Source organism: Sminthopsis crassicaudata, chromosome 2 (assembly GCF_048593235.1).
Source record: "Sminthopsis crassicaudata isolate SCR6 chromosome 2, ASM4859323v1, whole genome shotgun sequence".
In the NCBI taxonomy this organism is placed as follows: Eukaryota; Metazoa; Chordata; class Mammalia; order Dasyuromorphia; family Dasyuridae; genus Sminthopsis; species Sminthopsis crassicaudata.
The window spans coordinates 367,578,191-367,605,715 of NC_133618.1; the positions used below are offsets into that span (position 1 = coordinate 367,578,191).

Here is a 27,525-nt window from a genome sequence, read left to right on the forward strand (position 1 = left end):
GCCAACTCTTTGCATACTATCTGGGGTGGAATAAGAAAAAAATATAACCAGTACTCATAATTCTACTAATTGTTTCTCATCCTATTCTCCCCCTTTATTTCTCTTTCCATTCTGTTTACCATGCAAAGTCCCAAGTCAGCTTTCCAGTCTCTTTGGACCCCAACACTGTGGTATGATGCCATCAGAGAGCTGGAATTACTGAGCTTTTATTTTCTCCCTTGGAATCTGAAGTAATTGAACCTTAAACCAGAAACTTAGACAGGATATCCTAAATATAAATGCCCATTTGTTACTTACAAATAATTTCTTTCTCCCTGACTTTATTTGTGAAACATCGTCAAAGCTAGAAAGAATCTTGGAGGTCATTTAAGTTCAGTCTATTTTTTTTTTTTTTTTTTTTTTTACAAATGAAGGAGCTAAGTCTTTTGAGAGAGACATGATTTGCACATGGTTATCCAATTATTAAGCAGTAGAATTGAATGTTAACCCAGGTCTTTTGACTCTAAACCCAATGTTCTTTCTTTATTTTAAAAAATTAATCTTTATTTTTTTCCATTATAAACAAACATAAATGTTCCATATGTAAAGGTCTCTAGAAATTGGGAATTGTGTATAAAGTCGTGAATCCATAATAGTTTGGTTTTTATACACACACACACACACACACACACACACACAACCATATATAAATTTAATGTGGTAGTATTAGCATTACCCTGTTAACTTCAATATTTTAAAAAATGTCTTTTGGATGCCCTTTACATTCTCTCTCTCTTTCTCTCTTTCTCTCTCTTTCTCTCTTTCTCTCACTTTCTCTTTCTCTTTCTCTCTCTCTTTCTCTTAGAAAGAAAGAATTTCACATAAGATTACTTGGATATTTAATTTTATATCAAAAGAGAATTTCCAAAAGTTCAGTTAAAATTAAAAGGAAAAAAATCATTTAATTTTTAACTAAAAGGACATTTGCTTGTTGATCTTACGAAGAGGTTTTAATACACATCATCAGTTAAAAGTTGTTTAATTTTTATAAAAGTAATTTACCAAATAAAGTATAATTGAATTTATTTGATTTTTGACACAAAATAATGATGTGCTTTGTTTTCTATTATATTGAGTTACTTATCTGTGCTATTAAATATATTATAGGTGTATTTATAATGGAACTAAATACCTTGTGTAATTACTTTATTGTGTATTTGGTAGCTAGTGATTTATTTTAATGTTTTCTGCATGTAGAATTTTTTGTGCTTCTGACTAATAGGAGCATGAATACTTTCAAAACATGCTATATAAAACATTGGAGTATTCAGGGCTGCCAGCCTTTCAGGAAAGGCTGAGTAGTAGTATAATTCTCCTACATTGAAGAAACCTGAATTTTATAATCCAGTATGTCAAAACTTGTAACTTGTATAATTTAGGAAATATTATACATTTTTTCTCCACAGAAGATCCATTCTTAAACTTCATTATGACATGGTAGAGGTGACTATTATTTCTTGTGAACTTAATCTATTCCATTGATCCATTACTCTCATTTCTTAGCCGGTATGAAATAGTTTTCTGACTATTGTTTTATAATATAGTTTTAGGTCTGATACAGCTAGGCCATTTTTTTCCCCCACTAATTCCCTTGGAATTTTTGACCTTTTGTTCTTCCAGATGAGATTTGTTACTTTTTTCTAGCTTTATAAAGTAATTTCTTGGCAGTTTGGTACAACACTTAATAAGTAGATTAATTTATTCTATCACCCTGTGGATTAATTTAGGTAGAATTGTCATTTTTATTATTAGATTAGTCTATCTATGAGCACTTGATATTCTTCCAGTTGATTAGGTCTATCTTTATTTGGGTGAAAAATTAGGTTTTGTAATTGTGTTCATATAATTCACGACTTTGTCTAGGCATGTAGACTTGAAAATTGTTTATATTATCTATAGTTATTTTAAATGGGGTTTCTCTTTTTATCCCTTGCTGCTGGACTTTGTTGGTCACATGTAGAAATGCTGATAATTTATGTGGATTTATTTTATATCCTGCAACTTTGTTAAAGTTGTTAATTGTTTCTAGTAGTTTTTTTAGGTGAATCTCAAGGATTCTCTAAATGTACCATCATTTCATCTGTAGAATGATAATTTTGCTTCCTTATTACCTACTCTTAATTTTTCTTTTTCTTTTTCTTATTGCTTAAGCTAACATTTCTAGTACAATATTGAATAGTAGTGGTGGTAATGGGCAACCTTGTTTTATCTTTGATCTTATTGGGAATTTTTCCAGTTTGTCCCCATTACATGATGCTTGCGGATGGTTTTAGATAGATGTTACTGATCATTTTTAAGGGAAACTCCATTTATTCCTATGCTCTCTAGTGTTTTTAAAAAGAGGAATGGGTGTTCTATTTTGTCAAATGCTTTTTCTGCATCAATTGAGACAATATGATTTCTGTTAATTTGGTTTTTGATATGGTCAATTATGCTGATAGTTTTCCTGATATTGAACTTTGTATTGTTGGTATAAATCCTACTTGGTCATAGTGTATAATCCTGATAAGTTGTTGTACTCTCTTTGATTGATATATATAATTTTTTTTTTTTTTAAAGTTTTGGCCCTTCCTAGTTTAGATATCAGCACCATATCTGTAACATAAAAGGAATTTGCTGGAATTTCTTCTATTTTTTCCAAATAGGTTATGTAGTGTTGGAATGAAATTTTCTTTAAATGTTTGGTAAAATTCATTTGTAAATCCATCTGGCCCTGGAGATTTTTTCTTAATAAATTCAGGAATGACATATTCAATTTCTTTCTTTCTTTTTTTAAAATCAGACTATTTAAGTAATTTATTTCCTCATTTGTTAATTTGGGTAATCTTTATTTTTATAAGTATTCATCCATTTCACTTGAATTCTACCAAACATTTAAATCTGATAAAATACTTCTAAATCTATCTGGCTCTGGAGATTTTTTCTTAGTAAGTTCATGAATGACATGTTCAATTTCTTCTTCTTTTTTAAATTGAATTATTTATTTCCTAATCTGTTAATCTGGGCATTCTATATTTTTATAAGTATTCATCCAGTTAGATTATCAGATTCATAGACAGAGTTGGGCAAAATAGCTCCTAAATTATTATTTTAATTTCCTTTTCATTGGTGGTAAATTTTCCCTTTTCATTTTTAATACTGGTAATTTAGTTTCTTTTTTCCTTTTTCTAATCAAATTAATCAAAGATTTATTTTGTTGGTTTTTTTCTTAAAGTCAACTCTTAGTTTTGTTCAATATTTTTCTTGTTTTTAAATCTTATTAATCTCCTTTGATTTTCAGAATTTTAAATTTGGTATTTAATTGGGGTTTTAAAATTTATTCTGCTTTTTTAGTTGCGCATGCCCATGATCTTCTCTTTCTCTATTCATGTAAGCATCTAGAAATATAAAATTTATCCTAAGAACTGCTTTGGCTTCATCACCCAAGTTTTGGTATTTTGTCTCATTATTGTCATTCTTTTGGACAAAATTATTGATTGTTTCTATGATTTGTTTTTTCACCCAGTCATGCTTTAGATTATTTACCAATTGCTCCATGCTCTTCATTGAATGTAATTTTTATTGCATCATAATCTAAAAAAGATGCATTTATTATTTATCTCTTTCTGCATTTGATTGTGAGGTTTTTATGCCCTAATACACAGCTAGTTTTTGTGTGTCATGTACTGCTGAGAAAAAGGTATATTCCTTTCTATCTGCATTTAGTTTTCCCCACATGTCAATCATACCTACTTTTTCTAAAATTCTATTCACCTCCTTGTTTATTTTGTGGTTAGATTTATTTAGTTCTGATAGAGGGAAGTTGAGATCCTCCACTAGTATAGTTTTGCTGTTTATTTCTTCTTGCAACTCACCTAACTTCTCTAAGAATTTGGATGTTATAACACTTGGTACATATATTTTTAGTATCGATATTACTTTATTAACTATAGTACCCTTTAAAAGATGTAGTTTTCTTCCTTATCTCCTTTAATTAGATCTATTTTTGTTTTTGCTTAATTTTAAGAACAGGATCGTTATCCCAACTTTTTTTTTTTTTTTTTTTTTTTTTTTTTTTTTTTTTTTCCCTTTTTAAACTTTAGCTGAAGCATAATAGACTCTGCTCCAGCCTTTTACCTTTACTCCAGTGGTCCTTAAACTTTTTAAATAGGGGGCCAGTTCACTGTCCTTCAGACTGTTAGAGGACCGGACTATAGTAAAAACAAAAACTCACACTCTGTCCCCACCCCTCAGCCCATTTGCCATAACCTGGCGGGCCACATAAATGTCCTCAGCAAGCCGCAATTTGAGAACCCCTGCTTTACTCTCTCTATATGTATCTATTTCAGATGTGTTTCTTGTAAACAGCATATTGTAGGATTCTGGCTTTTAATACACTGCTTTCCAATTCCATTTTATATGAGAGTTCATTCCATTCATGCTAATTCTCTATTTTCCACTGTTATGTTTTTTTTTTCCAAGTTATGCTTTTCTCTTTTCTTTCACCCTTTCTCTCCTCACCAGTGTTTTGCTTCTGACCACCACCTTCCTCAGTCTTCCCTTTTCTTTTTTCAGCCCCTTCATTCTTATCTTTTTCCCCTTCTACTTTTCCCTTTCCTTCTATTAACTTTCCCTATCTTTTCCCTTTCTCCCTCCTATCTTACTGAGTGAGTTTTTTTATATAAAACTAAGTATGTATGCTTTTCCTTCTTTGAGCCAAATTTGATGAGATTAAGGTTCATTGTTCATCCCTTTCCCTTCTTTTCCTTAACTATAATATGTCTTTTGTGCTTCTTCATGTGATGTAATTTATTCCTTTTTACCTGCCCCCCTTCCTTTTCTCCTAGTAAAATCCCTTTTCCATCCCTAATTTCTTTTTTATATCATCACATTAAAGTCAATTTATCCTTAAATCCTCTAAATATACCCCTTTTAACAGTTGAGTCAAAGATGCTTGTATCATCACATATAGGAATATAAACATTTTTAACCCTTAAAAAACATAATGGTTTTTTTTTCTCCCTTTTCGAAGATCAAATTTTCTGTTCAGCTTTGTTCTTTTCATCAAAAATGATTGAAAATCTCCTATTTCATTGAATGTTCATCTTTTTCCCTTGAAAAATGATTAATTGTTTGGGTTGGATTCTTGGTTGTAGTCCAGCCTCCTTTGCCTTCTGAAGTATCATATTCCAGGCTCTTCAATCCTTTAAAGTAGAAGCTTCTAAGTTCTAGGTAATCCTGATTGTGGCTCCCTGGTATTTGAATTGTTTCTTTTTGGTTGCTTGCAGAATTTTCTCCTTGATCTGATAATTCTGGAATTTAGCTACAATCATTGTAGTTTTCATTTTCAATCTCTTTCAGGAGTTGATGAGTGCTTTCAATGACTAGTTGTTCTAGGATTTCAGGGCAGTTTTCCTTAATAATTTCCTAAAAGATGTTGTCTGCTCTTTTTTTTCCATCATGGCTTTCAGGTAGTCCAATAATTCATAGATTGTCTCTCCTGGATTTATTTTCCAGGTCAATTGCTTTTCCAGTAAGGTATTTTATGTTTTCTTTTATTTTTTCTTTTTTGTTTTTGGTTTTGTTTAACTGATTATTGAAGTTTCATTAAGTCATTCACTTTCATTTGTTTAATTCTAATTCTTAATGAATTATTTTCTTCATTTAACTTTATTTTCTTGAGTCAATTTATACTTTTAGAGGAGTTGTTGTTTTTTTCTATTTCACCAAATATATTCTTTTTTTTTTTTTTATAATAACTTTTTATTGACAGAACATATACCTGGGTAATTTTTTACAATATTATCCCTTGTACTCACTTCTGTTCCAACTTTTCCCTTCCCTCCCTCCACCTCCTTCCCTAGATGACAAGCAGTCTTATACATGTTAAATATGTAACAGTATATCTTAGATACGATATATGTGTACAGAACCATACAGTTCTCTTGTTGCACAAATATATATATATATATATATATATATATATATATATATATATATATATATATATATATATATATATATATATATATATATATTCAGAAGGTAAAAATAACCTGGGAAGAAAAACAAAAATGTAAACAGTTCACACTCATTTCTCAGTGTTCCTTCTCTGGGTGTAGCGGATTCTTTCCATCATTGATCAATTGGAACTGAATTAAATCTTCTCTATGTTGAAGATATCCACTTCCTCATACATCCTCATACAGTATTGTTGTTGAAGTGTATAATGATCTCCTGGTTCTGCTCATATCACTTAGCATTAGTTCATGTAAGTCTCTTCAAGCCTCTCTGTATTCATTCTGCTGGTCATTTCTTACAGAACATTAATATTCCATAACCTTCATATACCATAATTTACCCAACCATTCTCCAATTGATGGGCATCCATTCATTTTCCAGTTTCTAGCCACTACAAAAAGGGCTGCCACAAACATTTTGGCACATACAGGTCCCTTTCCCTTCTTTAGTATCTCTTTGGGATATAAGCCCAGTAGAAACACTGCTGGATCAAAGGGTATGCACAGTTTGATAATTTTTTGGGCATAATTCCAGATTGTTCTCCACAATGGTTGGATTTGTTCACAACTCCACCAGTAATGCATCAATGACCCAGTTTTCCCACATCCCCTCCAATATTCATCATTATTTTTTCTTGTCATTTTAGCCAATCTGACAGGTGTGTAGTGGTATCTCAGAGTTGTCTTAATTTGCATTTCTCTGATCAATAGTGATTTGGAACACTCTTTCATATGAGTGGAAATAGTTTCAATTTCATCATCTGAAAGTTGTTCATATCCTTTGACTATCAATTGGAGAATGGCTTGCTTTCTTATAAATTAGAGTCAATTCTCTGTATATTTTGGGAGGCCTTTATGCGATTCCTTTTTTAAGTTGGCTCTTTTCCCCGACCTTTCATACTTCTGTAGAGCACTCATTTATTTTCCCCATTCTTCCTTTCTCCCTCTTTTTAGATGCCTTTTGAGCTGGGAACTAGTTCATATTTTCCTTTGAGGTTTCATCTGAAAGCATTTTGCTTTTGCTATCCTTCTGGGTTTGGTTCTGGCCTTCCCTCTCTCCATAGTAGCTTTTTATGTTAAGCCCTCATTTTGCCATTTTTTTTTTTTTTTTTTTTTTAATTGAGCTCTACTTTTTAGGGCACAGGGAAGATTGTCCTAAGTCTATCCCTGCCTGGGCTGGGGCTGGGCCTGGTGGTGCTGCAGGTTTTCCCTCTTTGCTGGATGGGTCTGACCAAGTCCTTCTTGTTAAGCTGGAGTTTGGAGGCTCACAATTCACTTTTTGTAGTTGCATTGGAAATCCCGTAGCTGGTCTGCTGATCCACTGGTCTCCTGAATAAGGACAAAGTAACCAATGCTGTTGTATTTTGGCTAAGAACCTTCTGCTATATTCTCCACATCAGGCTTCTCTGCTCTGTGCTATGTTGGGCTGTGTTCATCCCTGCCCAATGAGACAGACCTTTCCTGAAGTCCTTCCAAAATATCTTAAACTGGAAATTATATTCTGAATGTTGTCAGAGGTTTAATCTAGTGTTGATTCTTAGGGAAGCTGGGGAGAGCTCAGGCAATGTTCTACCTGCTCTCTGCATGCCTCTGCAGTGATTTTTCAGTAGCACTTTGCATCTTCAGAATTACAAGATTGAATGTTGTATAAAATAAAATCCAAAAATATTTGAATCAATAGAACAAAATGTTATCTTAAAAGTTTTCTCTATGGCACATCTCCTATACATATGCTTATTTGATTTATATATTTTGTTTCATATAAGTATACAAACCAAAACTATACATCACCATTTTTTATTTGTTGTTCACTCATTTCAGTTGTGTTGACTCTTTGTGACTCCATTTGGCATTTTCTCAGCAAAGATACTGTAGTGTTTTGCCATTTTCTTCTCTAGCTCATTATACACATGAGGAACTAAGTAAGGCAAACAAGATTAAATGACTTGTTCAGAGTCACACAGCTAATGAGTCATCTTGAGGTCAAATTTGAACTTGGGAAGAGGAGTCTTCCTGACTCTGGGGTTGGTGCTCTACTGTGCCACTTAGCTGCCCCAGATTTAATATTCTTCTCATTAAATGTAAGGATATTGCAGTTTCCCAAGTGAGATAGACTGAAATTTGCCTAACAGTCCACACAAGAAAAAACAAAAAAGAATGCCTTTTGTCTAGCTTTTGATATGTAGTTGAATGGGCAGTCTCTTGCTTGAATTATTGTCTTCTTTTCTGTTTCTCATTCTATTTCTCTCTCTCTCTCTCATTTTATTTCTTTCTCTCTCTCTCTCTCTCTCTCTCTCTCTCTCTCTCTCTCTTTCTCTCTCTCACACACACACACACACACACACACACACACAAACACACACAGGATTTTGGATAGGATTTATAATTAAGTGATGAGCTGGACCTATATTTGAATTTGAATTAGAGAGTTCAATTGGATTGCTTTTGGGAATATGTGGAGCCCTTTTAATGATCCCAAGCTGTTCCCTGAGAAAGAAATCCATATTTTTAAGGCCAATTGTTTACTGATATGATGTACTATGTTTTAATACTTTATGCTGTGCTTCATGAAACTCCACAACCTGTAAAGTATCAGAATTTTGGATGACTCAAAGGGTCATGGAGAGCCACTTAGTCTGTTTAAATTAATCTGAAGCAATAATATCTTTCTGTGAATAATGATATAATAGCATATGATAGAAAAAGGTGGAAGGCCAGTTATTGCATATTGCATATTACAACTCCAAATCTAAAAGTCTTCTTCCTTACCTACCCCCTTGCTGCACTTTATGAGGGAGGTCTGGTCAGGAGTTTTGGTAATATATGAACAAGAAATATCATAGGATAAGATCTGAATGAATTTTGATATGAATTGTTGAGATCATGGATTGATTATTTACATTATTTGTTTTTGCAGAAACTAATTTGTAATGAATGCATTTTGATATATGTAGAAAATCATTAGTAATTAATGTTTACATGATAATTTAAGCTTTGCAGTGTACTTTTCATGAGTGAAAAATTGCAGAGACAAATTTAGATTCGAAATAAGAAAAAAAGTTTCCTAATGGAGTTATTCCAAAATGGAATAGATTGCTGTTGGAAAGACTACATTTGGAGGTCTTCAAACAAGACTTAGATGATTATTAGTTGAATATGTATGTTTGTGCCACAGTTCCCTTTTATTGTCCTGGCTCAGTTTCTCTAATTGTCCTGACTCAATCTCCCCAAATTGTTCTGCCTCGGTTCCTTATTATTCTGTATCACCTCTGGTGGTACAAAACCACTTCTCTTTCCTAATCATCAGAATATTTGATAAGAATAAAATATCTTATATTTTAGAAAATCAGATGCCTCTCCCCATCCCAATCTATCAGAATATCAGATACCTTTCCCCATCAGACTATCAGATGCCTCTCTCCATCTCCAGTGCCTCTCCCCATTATGTCATTGTTCCTGTTACCCTATAAAGAATCTCTGTACCTACATTTGTTGCTGGATTCTTGGAGATGATCGTCTCATTCAGCCCTGGGACCAAAACCATGGACCCATTTGGTCCCAGTAAATCTCTCCCTTTCAAATAAATTAAAAACTCTCTAATCTCTTATCTTGCCTCAGTTTCTCTGGCATTACATGGTTTGGACTAGATGTCCTCAGAAGTCCCTTCTAACTTTGATATTTTCTGATTTTGAACACTTAGTCAAAACATGCATAACACAAACTAAACTTTTTTTCCCCCTGAGACTTAAGATCTATGTTGAGACATCTGATATTGGAAAGATCCTTGCATAAGCAAAGCTTGGGTCTTGAGTCGTGGGTTGGGTCTACTTCTGACATAGTTTGTCTAGCTATTTGTAATCTAGAGAAAGATTGGGCTTGTTTCCTCATATATAAAATACTGGCTAGATAATCTTTAAGAATCCTTGTTGGTAAAACATTTTCTATAGCCTAGTAGCATAATAGATGAGGATGTTGGACTTGGAGTCAGAAAAGACTAGAATTCACATTTTGTGTCTTGAAATTACTATCTGTGTAAGTGTTGTCAAGTTGCCTAACTTATCTGAATATCAATTTTCTCATCAGTAAAATGGAAATATCTCTGATAGTGTCTACCTTACAGGATTATGACATTCAAATGAAGTAAGGTTTGTAAAGAATTTGCAAACTTCAAAATACTTTTTCTTGCTGCAGCTGCTGCTATTGTAGGATTCTTTTGCTGGGATTCTTATCAGATTAGCCTAGAATGGTATTATAAAAACCAGTAGCCAGACACTAGAATTGGAAATTATATTGCTTTTCCTGGGTTGGGCTGTGATTTGAAGGAAGGAAAGGTATGATGACTCTTTTTTTTTTTTTTTTTTTTTTTTTTTAATTACATATATTGGATTTGACATATTTATTTATTTTTATTTTTTCCTGAGGCTGGGATTAAGTGACTTGCCCAGAGTCACACAGCTAGGAAGTGTTAAGTATCTGAGATCACATTTGAACTCAGTTCTTCCTGAATTCAGGGCTGGTGCTCTATCCACTGCGCCACCTAGCTGCCCCTTAAGCTAAATGAAAATCAATCAACAAGCATTCACTAAAGTACTTTCTTTGTGCTTGTACTGAGCTAAATTCTGGGGATAAAAGAAAACTAAACAAAGTGGTTCCTGCCCCCTGGGAGCTTATGTACTAATGAATACCCAAAACTTTACATACAAGATAAATGGTTGGTAAAAGGGAAAGAATTTGGGAAAATCACTTTGGCGGTTCAGTGGAAGATTTGAAGTAGGCTAAGAGAGACTTGAGGCAAGGAATCCACTTAGAAAGTTCTTGGAATAATCTTGGAATAAAACCAACTTCTATTAGGATTGTGTAAGTAGGGAGAAGGGGACATCTGTGAGAGATGTAGAAAAATAAATTATACCCCCAGGAAATTGTTTTAAATGTCCCAAATGATTCAAAAGAGGAGGTTCAGGAGAGAGATTAGAGCTGGATATATAAACTATAGTAATCATCTGCATAGAGAAGATAATTGAGTATATGAGACTTAATGAGGTCACCCAGTGAGATAGTAAAAAAGAAAGAGAAGAGGCATTAAGATAGATCTTTGAGGGACATTCAGTAGTTAATATGTGCCTGACAGGTGAAAGAATATATAAATGGATCTCTATTTCTTAGTCTTTTAGAATATTAGAGCTAGAAGCAATCTTAGTATCTAGTTCTCTTTAATTTTTACAGATACTGAAATCTAGGGAGAGAGTAACCCAAAGTTATAGAAATGGTAAATTGAACACCTGGTTGAAACTCATTTAACTCTGAATGCTCTTTACAATAAATTTTGTTAGTTATGGCAGAATCAAACAATGTTTCCTGACTTTAAATATAAATCTTATTGATTGACCATTGGTTTTCAGTCGGAGAGTAGCATCTAGGCCAGGTTTCTAAAAGGATAAATTTTTTGTTGTTGTCAGTCATGTTCATTTGCAGTCATGTTCAAATCTTTTGTAAGCCCATTTGAGATTTTCTTGGTAAAAGATAATGGAGTTGTTTGCCATTTCCCTCTCCACAAGATAATAGTGCAAGAAAACATGATTGTTCCATTTTATCTTGTGCTCTATAGAAGGTTTCTTTGCAACCTAATTGATTACGTTGACAGTGATTAGTCTATTTATATAGTAAATATGCACCATGATTTGTGTTATGATGATGATAAAAAAGTAAGGTCTTCTTTTCTTTTTTTTTTTTTTTTTTTTTTTTAAAGATCTGGTCTCTGATGAAAAAATCCTGGATGAATTAACATTATGGTCTTGTTTTATACTTCTTTCTTATAATGTTTGGAGAAGATTATTCTAAATTTTTTCAAACAATCATAGGTAGAGTTTGTATATTGCTAATTTGTTGTAAAATTTCATGAATTTACAGGTCATTATTCTGACCTACTCAGAATTTAAAACATTTCAGGTTACACTTAAGCAGTTATATAGCAATGTCTATTTATTGTTTCTGTGGACTCTGTTCTTATCAAACAGCAACACCATCCCTAGAACTAGATGTCAGTCAGCAGCTATGACCTTATACTTGCAATTCAATTTCATATAGAAATATGAGCATATGGAGTGAGACTAGATTGGAACTCATTTAGATTTTTAATTTGAGAGTTGGTAACTTCATTTTCTGAGGGGAAATTATGGTTTGGTGGAAAGAGTGAAGAGAGTGAGAGTAAGAAATTACCAAATTTTGAGTTCTCACTGATAAAACTGTACAATATGATCATCAGCACATTTAAACTCTCTGAACCCATCTTTTTTTTTATGTGTAAAATTTAAATTATAATATTTTGTAGTCCCTGCTAAAAAGGGCTGTCGTGATTTTCAGATGAGATAATTAAAGTGCTTTGCAAGGCTTAAAAATGTTTTAAGTAGCTTAGTTATTTGAAAGTTTAAAATGTCTTTTAAAAATGGAAAAAACTAGGATTTAAAAAAAATTGTTTTATTTTTTCCTGGTCATACATATATTAATTTTTAATATACAATTCTTTATAAATCATGTTGAGAGAGAAAAATAAGAAAAAAAAGGGAAAAAACATGGAAGTGGGGGGAAAAAAAAAGAAAAAAGTGAGCTTAACATATATTGATGTACATTTAATCTCCACTGTAGCGAGCTGTTGTCTCCAGAAGCTGCCGATCGCTCTCTGGGAAGAGATCTGCTGTGTCTACTCAAATCTCTCAGACAGATTCTTCTTCCCGTAGAGAACCGTTGTCTCCAGGCAGTTGCTGTTAACTCTTGTCCTTAGAAGTGACTTCTCTTCCTGCAGAGAGCCCCGTCAGGCCTGATGTAATGCAGAGACCTTCTCCTTGAATCTCCTCCAGCTCTTATCCTTCTCCATGTAGACTCACTTTCCAGGCCCACTGTTGCTTTTTATCCTCCTAGAGAATGGGCGTGGGATAATGCAAGGGCTTCTGGGAAGAACCACTTCAGCCAATGAGCTTGCTCCTTCTATCAAGTCAACCTGAGTTCTCACCTTGTAATTGTCCAGAAAACCTGAATTCTCACCTTGTCACTGTCCAGACAACCTGAGTTCTCACTTAGTAATCCTAACACTCCACAGTTCTCTTTCTTGAAGTAGCTGGGATTTTCTATCCAAAGTTTATTGGGATTTCCTTGGATTCCTGGACCACTGAGAAGAACCAAGTCTTTCACAGTTAATCATCGTACAATCTTGCTGTTACTACATACAATGTATTTCTGGTTCTGCTTGTTTCATTCAGCATCAATTCATATAACTCTTTCCAGGATTTTCTAAAATCAGCCTATTCATTATTTTTATAGAACAGTAATATTCCATTATCTCCATATACCACAACTTATTCAGCCATTCCCCAACTGATGGGCATCTACTTATTTACAATTCTTTTCTATCACAAAAAGAGCTGCTATAAACATTTTTGCACATGTGGGTCTTTTCCCCTCTTTTATTATTTCTTTGGGATACACACCCAGTAGTGGCACTGCTGAGTCACAGGATATGCATGGTTTGATACATCTTTGGGCATAGTTCTAAATTGCTCTCCAGAATGGTTGGATCATTTCACAATTCCACCAACAATGTATTAGTGTCCCACTTCCCACAATCCCCTCCAACATTTATCATTATCTTTTCCTGTCATCTTAGCCAATCTGTAGTGGAATTTCAAAGTTGTCTTAATTTGCATTTCTCTGATCAATAGTGATTTAGAGTACTTTTTCATATGACTAGAAATGGTTTCAATTTCTTCATCTGAAAATTGTCTGTTCATATCATTTGACCATTTATCAATTAGGGAATGACTTGTGTTCTTATGAATTTGACACAGTTCTTTATATATTTTAAAATTTTTTCTTTTTTCCCAGCTTTGTATTTCCCTTTTAATCTTGTTTGTCATTTTTTATTTTTTAATGGCAATATGCAATCTTCAGGGTTCCATTTTTATGGGAGTTTGGAGTTTGAAATCACTGGTTTTCATTTTTTAGATGAAGAAGCTGAAAGTCTAAGGGATAAAATGATTTGCCCAGTTCATACAGGAAGTTTGAGACAGCCCTAGTATTCAAAATCAGATTTCTGACCCTAAACCCAAAGCTCTTTCTGTTGCTCATTAGCCTGGAAGGAAGATCACAAAGATCCCTTCTAATTCTTTTTTTCTTCACAAAGCATATGCATGGATAATTTTCTGGGATTCTTTTATAAAGCATATTCAACATTTTTAGAATGGAATTTTATATGGAAATGAAAGAATGTTTCTTTTTTTCTTTTTGGTTCTCATTCTTACATCCTAGTTGCACATAGTTTTCAGTAACTATTGAACATTAATGTCAAACTTTCTCTTCCATGTAACTTACCTAATTAGGTGAAACTTAATCCAGCATATCACTCTGCTGTCACAACTGTAGTCTGGCTTGTTTCATTAGAACATCTTATCATGTCTCATGTTCTTAGTGCTTGAATTCAGATGCCAGTTGGCCTGCGAGACATCTATTTAAGTATTTTTCTTTTTGTAGTGAACAGATACTTTTATAGACTATAGGTATCGTCACTCTTGCTTTTCACTTTAGCTTAATCTACTGCACATAGAAAATATTTTTTAAAATGGTGACAAAAAGAATCATAAGCAAGACAAAAGAAAAATCTTGGTTTTTAAGAACTGGACTTAAACAGACAAGGAAGAAACTGGAAAGAATAATTGGCAAAAAGGTAGGAATAGTGTGAAAATTTGCTTTTTCTTGATAAGTATATAAGTACATTAGTTTTGAGGGAAAATACTAAATATAAACTTTCTGTAGAAGCAGACAGATAAACTCCTTAGCTATGGTCAACAAGATGAGGAAAAATACCACACAAGGAAGTTGTTTATCATTTTAAAAAATACTGATGTTTGTTCTGTTTGAATATTTGATGTGTGCTATATTAGGTATAACGTGTAGCCAAGATAATCTCAAAGTGGTGAAGGAGATTTTTATTGGAAAGAGTAGAGACATTTTCTTATTGATGAAATTATGATTTTCTGATAACTAAAGTGCTATAATTTACAATATGGAGTGGAGTATATGTGATTTCCTCCCTCCCCCCTCCCCCCTTACATTGCACTGACTTAAACTTGTATATTGAGACCCTAAGTCCGATGAGGTTTCTTAAAAAGAAAGTATCTTTATAGTGGATAGGTTAAATTTGAATGAATCCCCATCAGAACTTGTAGTTTTGAAGTGTGAGATAATAGAAAACTTACATGACCTCCAGATTTGAAAATGATTATTAGACTGTAGTATAATGTTATAGTGTTTGAGTGTACTTTTTAGAAAAAAAAAAATTGTAGTTCACTCATTTAGTGAGGATCTGTGAGATAACAGATGTAAAGCATTTCACATACCTTAAAAGGTAGCATATAAATACTTGTTACTCTCATGAACTAGAGGTCAAAGCCTCTGAGCCAGGGCAGTCTGGGTTCAAGTCCTGCCTTTGACAAGTTACTTAACCCCTCAGTGCTCTAGGCCAGGAATTGGCAAACTTTTCTGTAATGGGCTAAATAGTATAAATATTTCAACTTTGTGGCTTAAGAGACAAAATCAAGGGCATAACATAGGTACTTATAATAAGAGAAAACAAATTTCCACGAATATTTTGTTAAAGTTAAAAACACAATAATTTGACTTAATTTTTTTATACAAGGCCTACTGAGGATTTTTTTTTTTTTTGAATAGGGAGGATATAGGATGTTTTCCTTAATTGAGATTCAAAGCTAGTATTCCCTATCATTAAAATTGATCTGCTAATGATGATCTTAATGGGATTTTGCATATTTGTCTTTTCACATAGATAGGTACTGCCAAATACTGTTAATCAGTCCATGAACACATGATTTTAATTAAGACAAAAAGTTAATAGTCTTAAATAAGTTTTTCTCTGAACACATTTCTTGCTGCAATTAAACACAATTTAATTAACTCACCAACTCAGTAAGTTTTCCTTGAATACTCTAACAAATGCTTTATTCAGAAACTTTGGTTGGAGCCTCATTTTCATTTTTTGTCTTTGTTAAGAAATTCTGTGAGGAGATATCCAATTTTAAATTTTCTAGTGATTTTATTTCTGTTAGTAATATTGTGATAAGTGCTTAATCTGGTAATGTCAACATATATTGTATTCTTTTAACATAGCTATTCTGTCATTGTATAATAAATACAGTGCTTTGCCATCTAATTCAATAACAGGATAATCCATACTCCTATGAAGTACAACATGCAGAGTCTATTTTTCTTGTTTTGATATCATAGGTATACATTTGTAATAAAAAAAAAAAAGGTTATGCAGCTGTATGTGTAGCAAGAGATATAACTACCACTGCAGTTTGTAGTGTGATGAAGAACAACAATATGATTAGAGTGCCATGTACAATCTCATGTCTGCTGTGGTTAGCCCCAGAGAATTCATAGAAAATTACATATTATTTATGATTTCTTTGTGAATTTCATAAAATTTTTGTGTCATGAAATATTATTCTTTTACAAAATTTCTCCCCATCCAACTATTTCATGATGTAAAAATCATTCTTAAGTCATGGGCCATACCAAAACAGGAGCCATCTGTAGTTTGCTGATCTTACTCTAAGCCAAATATTCTTATGTAGTTCATGATGCTATAAGTGAATGTGGGGGGAATCACAAAATTAATGATTTATCAGTAAATGTTTGAATTGTATACCTGATTATATACCTTTATGCCTGGAGTTGTATAAAAATTTCTTGGGCAAAAGTAGATCACGAGCTTTAAGAAGCTCTTCTTTCTAGAGAATGTGCTAACCTGCATGCATAGGACTTTCCTTACCAGAGAATTCCTTTAATTAGTGAAATTACAGATCAGGGAAAAAAAAATTCAATTATTCATCTGACATCTATTGAATTCCTTGTACCTATATGCAAGACTCTCAGGATACAAAAGACAATGAGAGTAGAGTTGATGAAATATGTGAAATCATTGCAGTGGGTATTTCTCCCTCTAGCTATGTAGACTGGAATATTGCCCACACTTCTTTTATCTTGTGTTCTTCTGGTGGTATCCTTTAGTAATCTTTTACCTAACATGCTGATGAGATGAGGAGAGGAAAGGGATGGTTTCCTCTAGATTTCTTCACCTTGTCTTGGCATATGTACATGGTAAATAGAAAAACAAACATGAAGTAATTTCAGGAGGAATACTAACAACATGGAACAACATGGAAAGAGAAAAGAGTACCTGAGCCAAACCTTAAGGAAGATAAGGATTCTTAGAGGTGGAAATGAGGAAGAGATATGCTTTAGGGATGTGAGACATATAACCTATGAGAATGCACAGAGAAAGGAACCAGTGTTTTTTTTTTTTTTTTTTTTTTTTTTTTTTAAAGTAATAGTCTTGTTGACTGTATTGTAGATTGCATGAAGAGTGGAAAATATTAAATAAAGCTGGCAACCCTATTGTGGAAAGCCTTAGGTGCCAGGTTGGAGAAGCTTTTATTTTGTCTTTGGAGTAGTAGGATGTTATTTATTTATTTAGTAGACCCGTGCCGTAGGATTTTTTTTTTTTTTTTTTTTTTTTTGCTAAAAGCTTTTAGATAGTTATAGCTCAAAAGTGTATAAGTATTTACATCTATTTTTTGTTTTGTAGGATTCTAGATTTAGAGGTGGAGGATGAAGGAAAAGAGGGGTGAGTTTGGAATAAAGTATTTTAGGTTAGCTCTGATATTTGATACTTGTATGACAAAGGGCAAGTTAACCTCCCTGGATCTTTGTCATCTGTAGAATGAAAGGCTAGACTAGAACAGGGCTTCTTAAACTTGTTCCACTTGCGACCTCTTTTTGATTGAGAAATTTTTAGGCTACCCCAGGTATATAGATATGTGACATAGATATACAAATCAAACATTTACTGATAGCAAATCATAACTTCATGACTCCTATGTTCAATTACCTGACCCCATATAGGGTTGCAATCCACAGTTTAAGAAACTTTGACAGTTTCTTCCAACACTACTAAAGTTATATGGTTCTGTGTTGATAGTTATTATCAGAAACCAACTATATTCTTAGGGGTCACTTCATCCATACTTCATTTTATGTGACACCAAAGGTGAGAAAGGTGAAGGGATTTGGTTGGAGTCATATGATAAACTAGTGGCAGTCTAGTGAGGGACTATCTATAAGCAATTGATCAACCAGGATACATTTCTTAAGGGCTTAAGATGAGCTGGCCCCTGCTCTTAAAGAACTGATTATTATAGGGGAGATAACTATGTACATACAAATACATAAGTGGAAATGAACAATAATCTCAGAGGGAAGACAAACACTTGGAAGGATGAGGAAAGGACCAGAAGGTGGATTTAAGCTGATTTGGAAGGAAGGTGGGAAAGCTTGTCAAGCATGGGATACATCAGAGAGAAAGCTCTGAGTTGGAGCAGCAAAAAGGCAGTGTAGTTGTATAGGAGAGAATGTGGAGATGAGAATATGTAAGAAGAAAGAAAAGGTGGAAAGGGGCCAGGTTATGAAAAGTCTAAAAGTCAGAGCAAAAGATGAAATTTAATATTTCATCTTGGGGTAATAGGGAATCACTGTAGTGTTTATTGAGGAAGAAGGTAACAATTCTACTTTTAGGAAGATCATGTTGGTAATTTAATGGAGAGGTTGAATTTGGATGCGAAAAACTCAAGGCAAGGAGACTAATGAACTAGTAGATTTTTAGAGGCAGTTAGATAGCTTGTTAAAGCAATGAACCTACAGTCAAGAAAATGAGTTCAAATTTAGCCACAGGTAGTATGTATGACACTATGTGTTATACATGTGAATAGTTGTATAGTTGTATGTCACTGAGCAAGTGACTTAACCTTTGCTTCAGTTTTCACTTGGTGATAAATAATATTCTCTTCACAAGATTTTTTAAGGATCAAGTAAATTTATAAAAATGCTTATGCATTTTAAAGCCTAGCACAGAATGGGTGCTTAATAAATTCTTATTCTCTTTCACTTTATTTTAGTAATCAGGGTTAGAGGTGATAAAAGCCCACATCAGAATAGCAGCTTTGTGAGAATATAAGGAAGTAAATAGATTGGCTATATGGAGTTAATTCAAGTGAAGAGATGATCACATTGAAGTTGGGGGCCTGAGAATGGGGGAGGATGGCGGTACCTTTGATAGAAATAGGGATTGTTCAGAAAAGAGGGGGTGGAGTTTGGGGTTGAAAGATAATTAGTTTAATTTTGAACATGTTGAGTTTGATATGACCATAGGACATGCTGTTCTAGTTGTCCAGTAGGCAGTTGTTGATGTACAACTGGAAGTCCAAAGGGATGTGAGGGCTGGCTATGTAGGTCTGAAAATCATCTGCAAAGAAGTAGTAATTTAATCCTTGGGAAATAATGAGATCTAGAATAAAGATAACAAGAAGAAGAACGAGAGTGGAACTGTGGGGAACATATGTGATGAACTAGAGTAACTTGGAAAAAGATTCAACAAAAGAAAATGAGAGAGAATAGACAGGAGGAGAATCGGAAAAGAAACAGTATCATGAAAACCTAGAAAAAGGTATTCAGCATTTTGGAGAGGGCACTCATTGGTGTATAAAGTCTGACTACATAAAGTTTGTTTCGCCATCCATTCAGTTTCTAGTTTCTTGTAACTATAAAAAAGGCTGCCAGAAAACATTTTGCACATGTGGATCTCTTTCCCTCCTTTAAGATCTCTTTAGGATATAAGCCCAGTAGAAGCACTACTGGATCAAAGGGTATGCACAGTTTGATACATAGTTTTTGAACATAGTTACAAATTATTCTCTAGAATGGTTGGATCAGTTCACAACTCCACCAACAATGTATTAGTGTCCTGGTTTTCCAACATTCCTCATTATCTTTTCCCATCATTTTAGCCAATCTGAGAGATGTGTAGTGGTATCTGAGTTGACTTACTTTTCATTTCTCTGATCAGTAATGATTTAGAGCACCTTTTCGTATGACTAGAAATAGTTTTAATTTCTTCATCTGAAAATTGCCTATTCATATCCTTTGACCATTTATCATGGCTTGATATGGCTTGGATTCTTATAAATTTGAGTCATTTCTCTATATATTTTAGAAATAAGACCAGAAAGGCCTTTTCTCAAAGTACTCACAGTCTAATGGAGAAGACAACACGAAAACATTTAAGTACATACAAAATTTCATATATGCATGTGTGTATATGCACCAACCCTCTATGTCCTTTTGAACATCCTATATTTGTCAAGGACACTACTATTTACCCAGGCCCTTAGCTGTGTGTGTGTGTGTATAAATTGGAAAGAATTATAGAGGGAAAGGATAGATTACCACAGGGATAATGGGAAAGGCTTTTTGTACCCAGTAAGATTTTAGTTTAGACTTGAAGGAAAACAGGAAAGTCAGAATGGAATAATAAGGATGGAAAAAATTCCAGGTATGGGAGACAACTATTAAAAATAAAATGCATGGAATTATAAGATGGAGTGTTGTATTCAAAAAACTGATAGGAGGTCAGTGTCTCATTGAAGTATGTGGAGGTGAATAAGATATTTAAAAAATTGGAAATGTAAGAAGAGACCAAGTTATATAGGACTTAATATATGCAGAACATTTTATATCTGGTCCTGAAAGTAATGTGGAGCCACTGGATTTTATTAAAGGAGGCGTGGTGGCAGGACCAATTTGACAGCTTTTTGATGGATAAAACTGTAGTGGAGAGACTCGTGGTAGGGAGACCAAAGTAGTTGGCTATTCAAATAATCCAAGTAAAATTATAATGTCTTGTACCAGGGTGATGTTTGTGTCACAGGAGAGATTACGGAAGTGATGAGCTACTGGAGAAAATGTGATGGAATGTCATCAGGAATGCTTTTAGTAGGGTTTGTCTTGGTAAGAAGGACTGTCTCTTTGTATGAGACGATGCTAAAGGAGGATATAGGGGGAGATAACATTTCAGTTATGTGAAATGAAGAAAAGTAGAGAAGAGGGAGCTCTGGCAAACGGCTTCAGTTTTTTTTCAGTGACATAATGAAGCAAAGGATGGAAATAAGAGAGCCATGAGTGGCTTGAGGAGGCAAAAAAGTGTTTGGGATAGCCACTGTAGTTCATATTATAGCAAATCAATTAGGGAGGTATAAAAAGATTTCTTGTTACAGAGGGACTAGATTGGCTATTTGAAGAAATTCCTCACCAGAAATTTGTTCCCTAAGTGAGGACTAATTTGGCTCGGGAAGATTAGAGAAAAAAAGTCTCAGGCACGGAGGGATTGAGATTTTTATCTGTGGACATAGAACCGACTGACAGACAAAATTGTGGATTTTTTTGAAATGTCAAAGCAATTACTATTCAGTAACTATAGTAAGTGTGCTGCTGAAGTTAAACCAGGACAAGGATGATAATAGATGAGATTTGTTTGACAATATATTCTTTAGATGATGATCAAAGAGTTACCTTTGTTAATAAAATTAATAATAATAATAATAAGCTTCTTTAAAAGTTTAGACATTTTATGTGTATTACCTCATTTGATTTCCACAGCAATCCTGTGAAATAAATATTACAGGAATTATTATACTCATCTGAGTTGAGAGAAAAAGAAGTTAGTAATCTAGGAAATAAAAGCCATTGCAACTTTTTCCTCCTTTCCTCTTCCATGTTGTATAACTTTATTAATAAAGACCCACAAAAAATCAGGACACTGATGCATTGTTGGTAGAGTTGTGAACTGATCCAACTATTCTGAAGAACAATTTGAAACTATGCCCAAAGGGCTATCAAATTGTGCATATCCTTTGATCCAGCAGTGCTTCTACTGGGCCTGTATCCTAAAGAGATCTTAAAGGAGGGAAAGGGACCCACATGTGCAAAAATGTTTGTAGCAGTTTTTTGTGGTAGAAAAGAATTGGAAAATGTGTAGATGCCCATCAGTTGGGGAATGGTTCAATAAATTGTGGTACATGAAGGTAATGGAATATTATTGTTCAATAAAAAATAATGAACAGGCAGATTTGGGAAAGGCTTGGATTTATAGGAACTGATGCAGAATGAAACAGGCAAAAATAGGAATACATTGTATTACGGGAGGAACCTGCTAGTAATCTAATTCTGTCCAGCAAAATAGATCCTTTCATGTGAGAGGATGATAACAATACAAGGAGATTTAGAAGCAGTTGCATTCTCTGAACTTTCTCCTTTTCCCTCTTGTCTCAGATTTATTTCATTCCCAATTCACAAACAATATCTGCATCAGTAAAGGCTGATATGCAATTCTTTCAAGTGTGTTATGATTCACACTGGCTTTTTGAGAAAAGCCCTTGCCCCTTAATGGTACAATCTCCTTTAACTCTTTACAGGCTTTCTGGGTTTCACACTTAGGCATGATCCTTAATATTGTCTACAGTAACAGCAAGATTGTGCAATGATCAGCTATGAAAGACTAGGTTCAATGATCTAAGATATTCCCAATAAACTTTGGATAGAAAACATCATCTGCATCCAGAAAAAAGTATGGAGATTGAATGTAAATCAACACATGCTATTTTCAGTTCTTTTTTTTATTTTCCTATTGTGGTTTTTCCCTTTTGTTCTGATTTTTCTCTCCCAACATGATTCATAAAGAAATGTGTATTAAAAAAATTTAATATAGATGTATAACCAATGTATCAGTATTAGTCTTAAAACTATGAATATGAAAGATTAGTAAACATGAAAAGAAATTGCAAAAAGCATTGTCTGTATTCATCAGTTACCTCTGATCATAGGCTCACTTGTAGTAGTAGTAGTAGTAGTAATGATAATAATAGGGGGTAGCTAGGTGGCACAGTGAATAGAACACCAGCCATGAAGTCAGGCTGAATTAAAATCTGACCTCAGACACTTCCTAGCTGTGTGATCCTGGGCAAGTCACTTAACCCCAAGTGCCTCAGCAAAATAATAATAATAACTAATATATAACATTTTAAGACTCACAAAGCTCCTTAGAGTATTATCATATTTGATGCTTAGAAGAATTCTGATGGAATTAAGTTATTTCCCTATTATTCTTTAACCTCAGAATCTTAATCTGTTCCCCTAACACATATAAGGAGAATTGGGTATGAATTTCACTTGTAATCCTGATTTTAGGAGAAAATAATAACTTAAATGAATGAGTTCATTTTGGATCATTTGGATAGTTGTTGTTGTTGTTATTGTTGTTTTGGCTGACTCTTTCCAGTTCTAGGTCTAGCACTCTTTCCACTGCACCACTTAGCTTCCCCTTGTTCAGTTGCATCCAACCTTCCATAACCCCATTGGAGGTTTTTTTGGCAAAGATACTAGAGTGGTTTATGATTTCCTTCTCTAGCTCATTTTACAGATGAGGAAATTGAGGCAAGTAAATGACTTGCCCAGTATTACAGGAGCCACCTGCTAGTAGTTGCTGGGTATCTATTTCTGACCAGCAGAAAAGATTGTGTCATGTGAGAGGACGATAATGATACAAGGAGACTGAGAGGTAGTTGCATTCTTTGACTTCCAACCTTTTTTTTTTTTTTTTTTTTTTAAACATCTGATTTGTTTCTTTACCTGTACAGAACAACATACATTTTTTCGCAAGCAACATCTAGGTCAATGAATTTGTTTTATGACCTTCAGACAAATGTCTCTAATTTCTTTAGGTTGTCAGTCTTTCCCTGAGCCTGTCAATTCTATTCAAAGAATAAGATAAAAATTGTAATAACAAAACATTCCTTTAGTTTCTCTAGTGTGCTGTGATCCACAACTGTGGGGGCTTTGGAGAACCAATTTGCTTTTATGGTACAGTCCCCTTTAACCTTTTACAAGTTTTCTGGGTACCACATTTAAGCATGGTTCTCAACAGCCCAGAGTCACACAATAAATATCTGAGGCTGAATTTGAGTTCAAGAAGATGAGTCTTCTTGACTTTAGGCCCTGTACTTCATCCTGGTCACCTGGGTACTATTTTTTTTTTGGGGGGGGGAATGCCAAGTAAAATGTTGAAAATTAATAAATATATTAAGGCATCAAAATTTTCATGAGATTATCAGTATGTTGCTATATACTCTTGCCTTTCTAGAAAGGGTAATTTATTAATTTATTGTTAGCTTTCCCCAAATACTTATGGACCCTTTTGGCACTATAGCTTTCAAATTAAGTCGTTTGGGGTATTAAGAAGTATCAGTCCAGCTTATTAACCTGAAATGACTATGTTCTTATGACTTTAAGATCCCACTTAACAGGCTGAATATTTTGGGCCTCATTATCAAAAGAGATTCATCAGGACTGATCCTTTTCCGGGAGGCACTTGGTGTTAACTCAGGTCCTCCCTGTTAGGAATGATCTTCTTTTTCTTCTTTTTCTTTTTTTTTTTTTCTTTTTTCTTTCTTTTTCTGAGGCTGGGGTTAAATGACTTGCCCAGGGTCACACAGCAAGGAAGTGTTAAGTGTCTGAGACCAGATTTGAATTTGGGTCCTCCTGAATTCAAGGCTGGTGCTCTGTCCACTGCGCCACCTAGCTGCCCAGGAATGATCTTCAAGTAGATTTTTATTAACAGAGAGGTTGGTCTATTTTATAGCTTTGAAAGTCAATCAGTAGGGTACAGCACAAGTATAACCTCAGAATAGTTGTGTGATCTTGGATGAGTCATTTAACCTCTGCTTGCTTCAGTTTCCTCATTTGAAAATAAGCATAATTATAGCATCCACTTTCTAGGGTTGTTGTAAGGATTAAATAAGATAATATTTGTAAAGTTGTTTGCATACTTCTGAAGAGTTATATAAATGAAGAGCTATTATTATTTGGATCTTAATAGATGCTTGTTGACTTAACTCACCATTTATATAATGCTTTAAAGTTTAAAAAGTATTTTATCTCACTAACATTTTGAAATGTAGTTAGTATGATTATTATTACCATTTTATAGATGAATAAACGAAATGAAAGCAGATGTAATTATAGAGGTATCTGAAAGTCAAACATATCAGAATTCAGTTCTTTCCAGTATGCCTTCAGGTATGAAACCTATTTAAAAAAAAAAAAAAAGCTTTTCAAAAAATGATTGTGGGATATGCATTCATTTCTACCCTTGAAACTACAGAGAATTTACAAATTTGACTAGCTTTCTTTCCTTTGGGACATAGAGTCTGTCTCAAACCCCAAAGGGCAATATGTTGTTTTCTATTTGCCTAGCAAAAAATTTTATGATTTGTATGCTCAGTGCTAACAAAAATATTTCTGTATTGGAAGAAAAGTGGGGAAGGGAGTAGGGGGGTGCAGGTCCACGGATTGTTGAATGAGAAATGGCTTTTATCAGAAAGCCCCTGAGGTTTTTTCAGATTCACTTAGATTCCTAGGAGTGAATTGAGGATAATCTGGGGTTGGAGTGGATTAAAGCAAAATCACCTCACCTAGCTTCCTAGGAATGGATTGAGGATAATCAGGGGTTGGGTTGGATTAAAGCAGAATCAAAAATAAGCATGCCCTGGTTTAAAGACTTTGCCAGCATTTTATCAGTCTCTATGTACTGGGGAATAGAGTGAGGAAGACATATCAGAGAAAGAGAAATCTAGAAATAACCAGAGTAATTTATAATCTATAAGTAGCTACGGAACATCAAATGAATTATATTAATCCAATGTTCTTGCCATTGTTTTATGCTACTTATATAGTTTTTTTTTTTTTTTTTTAAGATGTTTAGGGGAAGAATCTAGCCATTAAAAATGCTTTTTTTTTTTTTTTTAAGTTCAAATGTAAAACTTTATATTTATTAAACTTAATCTTAGAGATTCAGGCCATTATTAATTTTTGGGATTTTTTTAATTAGCCTAATTCTGTCATGGTCCAATTTGTAGGCTATACTTAATTCTGTACCTTGTTCACTACCATCTGTGGTACTAAGGGCATGTTTCATCAGCATTTCACTAGAGACTCCTTTAGGATGGAAATACATTTATGACTACTGTGAGGGATAGAAAGTCCTATCCAAAAATGACTACTCGGAGATTACTCATAGAAAAGCAGAATTATTTATTAGAATCTTGAGAAGTAGACCCCATCCCCATCTGTGAGCCAAATTCACAGCAGGAGAGAGCCACTCCCTTGAAAATGTTCACAGCTTTTATACATTTCAGACAAAGAACCTCCAAAATCCCACCCTCTATAGGTTGTGATTGGTCCCATAAACCTTTATTCCCCTATTTGGTCAGTGGAATGCAGCAGACAAGGTGATTTACAGTCTCTTCGGCCACGTATGTATTCCCAATCTTTTTTTTGGACAATGGAATGCAGCCTAGGCCTTCACATGACTGGGGTCTATAGGTCTGGTTTACGTTAGCTAGCAGTCTCTGATCAATATATGCTTAATCTTTAAGTTCTTTACCATATCTTACTCCACACACTACTTTTTGGGTTTGAAATCAGTCAGCATACACTCTACTGTACTATCTCTATTAGGAATTAACAGACTTTTTACTGGAACCAGATGTACCACTGGTTTTTGTATAACCCAGAAGCTCAGAATGGTTTTTACATTTTTAAATTAAAAATTATTTTTATTTTAAAATGTAAAAACTATTCTTAGGTTGCTGGGTTGTGCAAAAACAAGCCCTGAATTTGGTCCCTTTATCTTACACTTATCCACTTTACCATGGCAAAATCATTAGACACTTAAAATGTCTTGTTGAAGTTTAGGTCTGTGAATGTTCCCTATGTCTTGGTTTAGTAACTGTCAGGAAAGAAAACAAAGTTTGGTATAACTTCTTCTTAATGAGCCCATGCTGGCTGTTAGTGTTCATTTTTTTTTCCTCTTCAAGCCCTTTGATTTGGTGAGAAAGAAATGTACTGGGAAAAGGGGGGAAGGAGAAAAAGTGTGAGGGGAAATAATTTTACATAAAACTGATAGACAAGGAAGTACAGTGGAAAGGAAATAAAAGGTGGTGGGCAGCACTTTTGAACCTCATTCATCAGAATTGGTTCAAAGAAGATCTGCTAGTAATATAAAATTGAATATGAATGGAATGAACTCATTCATAAAATGGAAGTGGATAACAGAATGTATTAGAAACAAGAATCTAACAATATGTTTAGAAAAACAAAACAAAACAACACACACTTGAAATGAGACAGACACAAAGTGAAAATAAAGGGCTGGAGTAGAATCTTTTATGTTTTAAGTGAAGTTAAAAAAAGCAAGGGTAATCTCAGAGAAAGCAAAGACACAAAAGAGGTAAACACGGAAACCATGTATTGCTAAAAAATATTATAGACAAAGAAGTAGTATCAATCCTTAATATATATGCACCAAACTGCATAGCATCCAGATTCTTTAAGCAAATGTTAAATGAATTCCAGGAGGAACTATGCAATAAAATTCTACTCGTGAGAGCCATTAATTTTCTCATCTCAGAGCTAGATAAATCTAATCATAAAGTAAAAAGAAAGAAAGAAGCAAGTTAAGCAAATTAATGGA

General features: G+C 33.8%; 1 protein-coding gene and 1 non-coding gene across 2 annotated transcripts in view; both read left to right on the forward strand.

Annotated features, from left to right (window-relative positions):
- PPP1R13B (protein phosphatase 1 regulatory subunit 13B) overlaps positions 1-27,525 on the forward strand; it is a 125,300-nt gene that overhangs the window by 7,321 nt on the left and 90,454 nt on the right.
- On the forward strand, positions 1,227-1,362 carry LOC141559303 (small nucleolar RNA U109). Its single transcript, XR_012487359.1, has one exon. It is a non-coding gene; the product is annotated as a small nucleolar RNA U109 (small nucleolar RNA).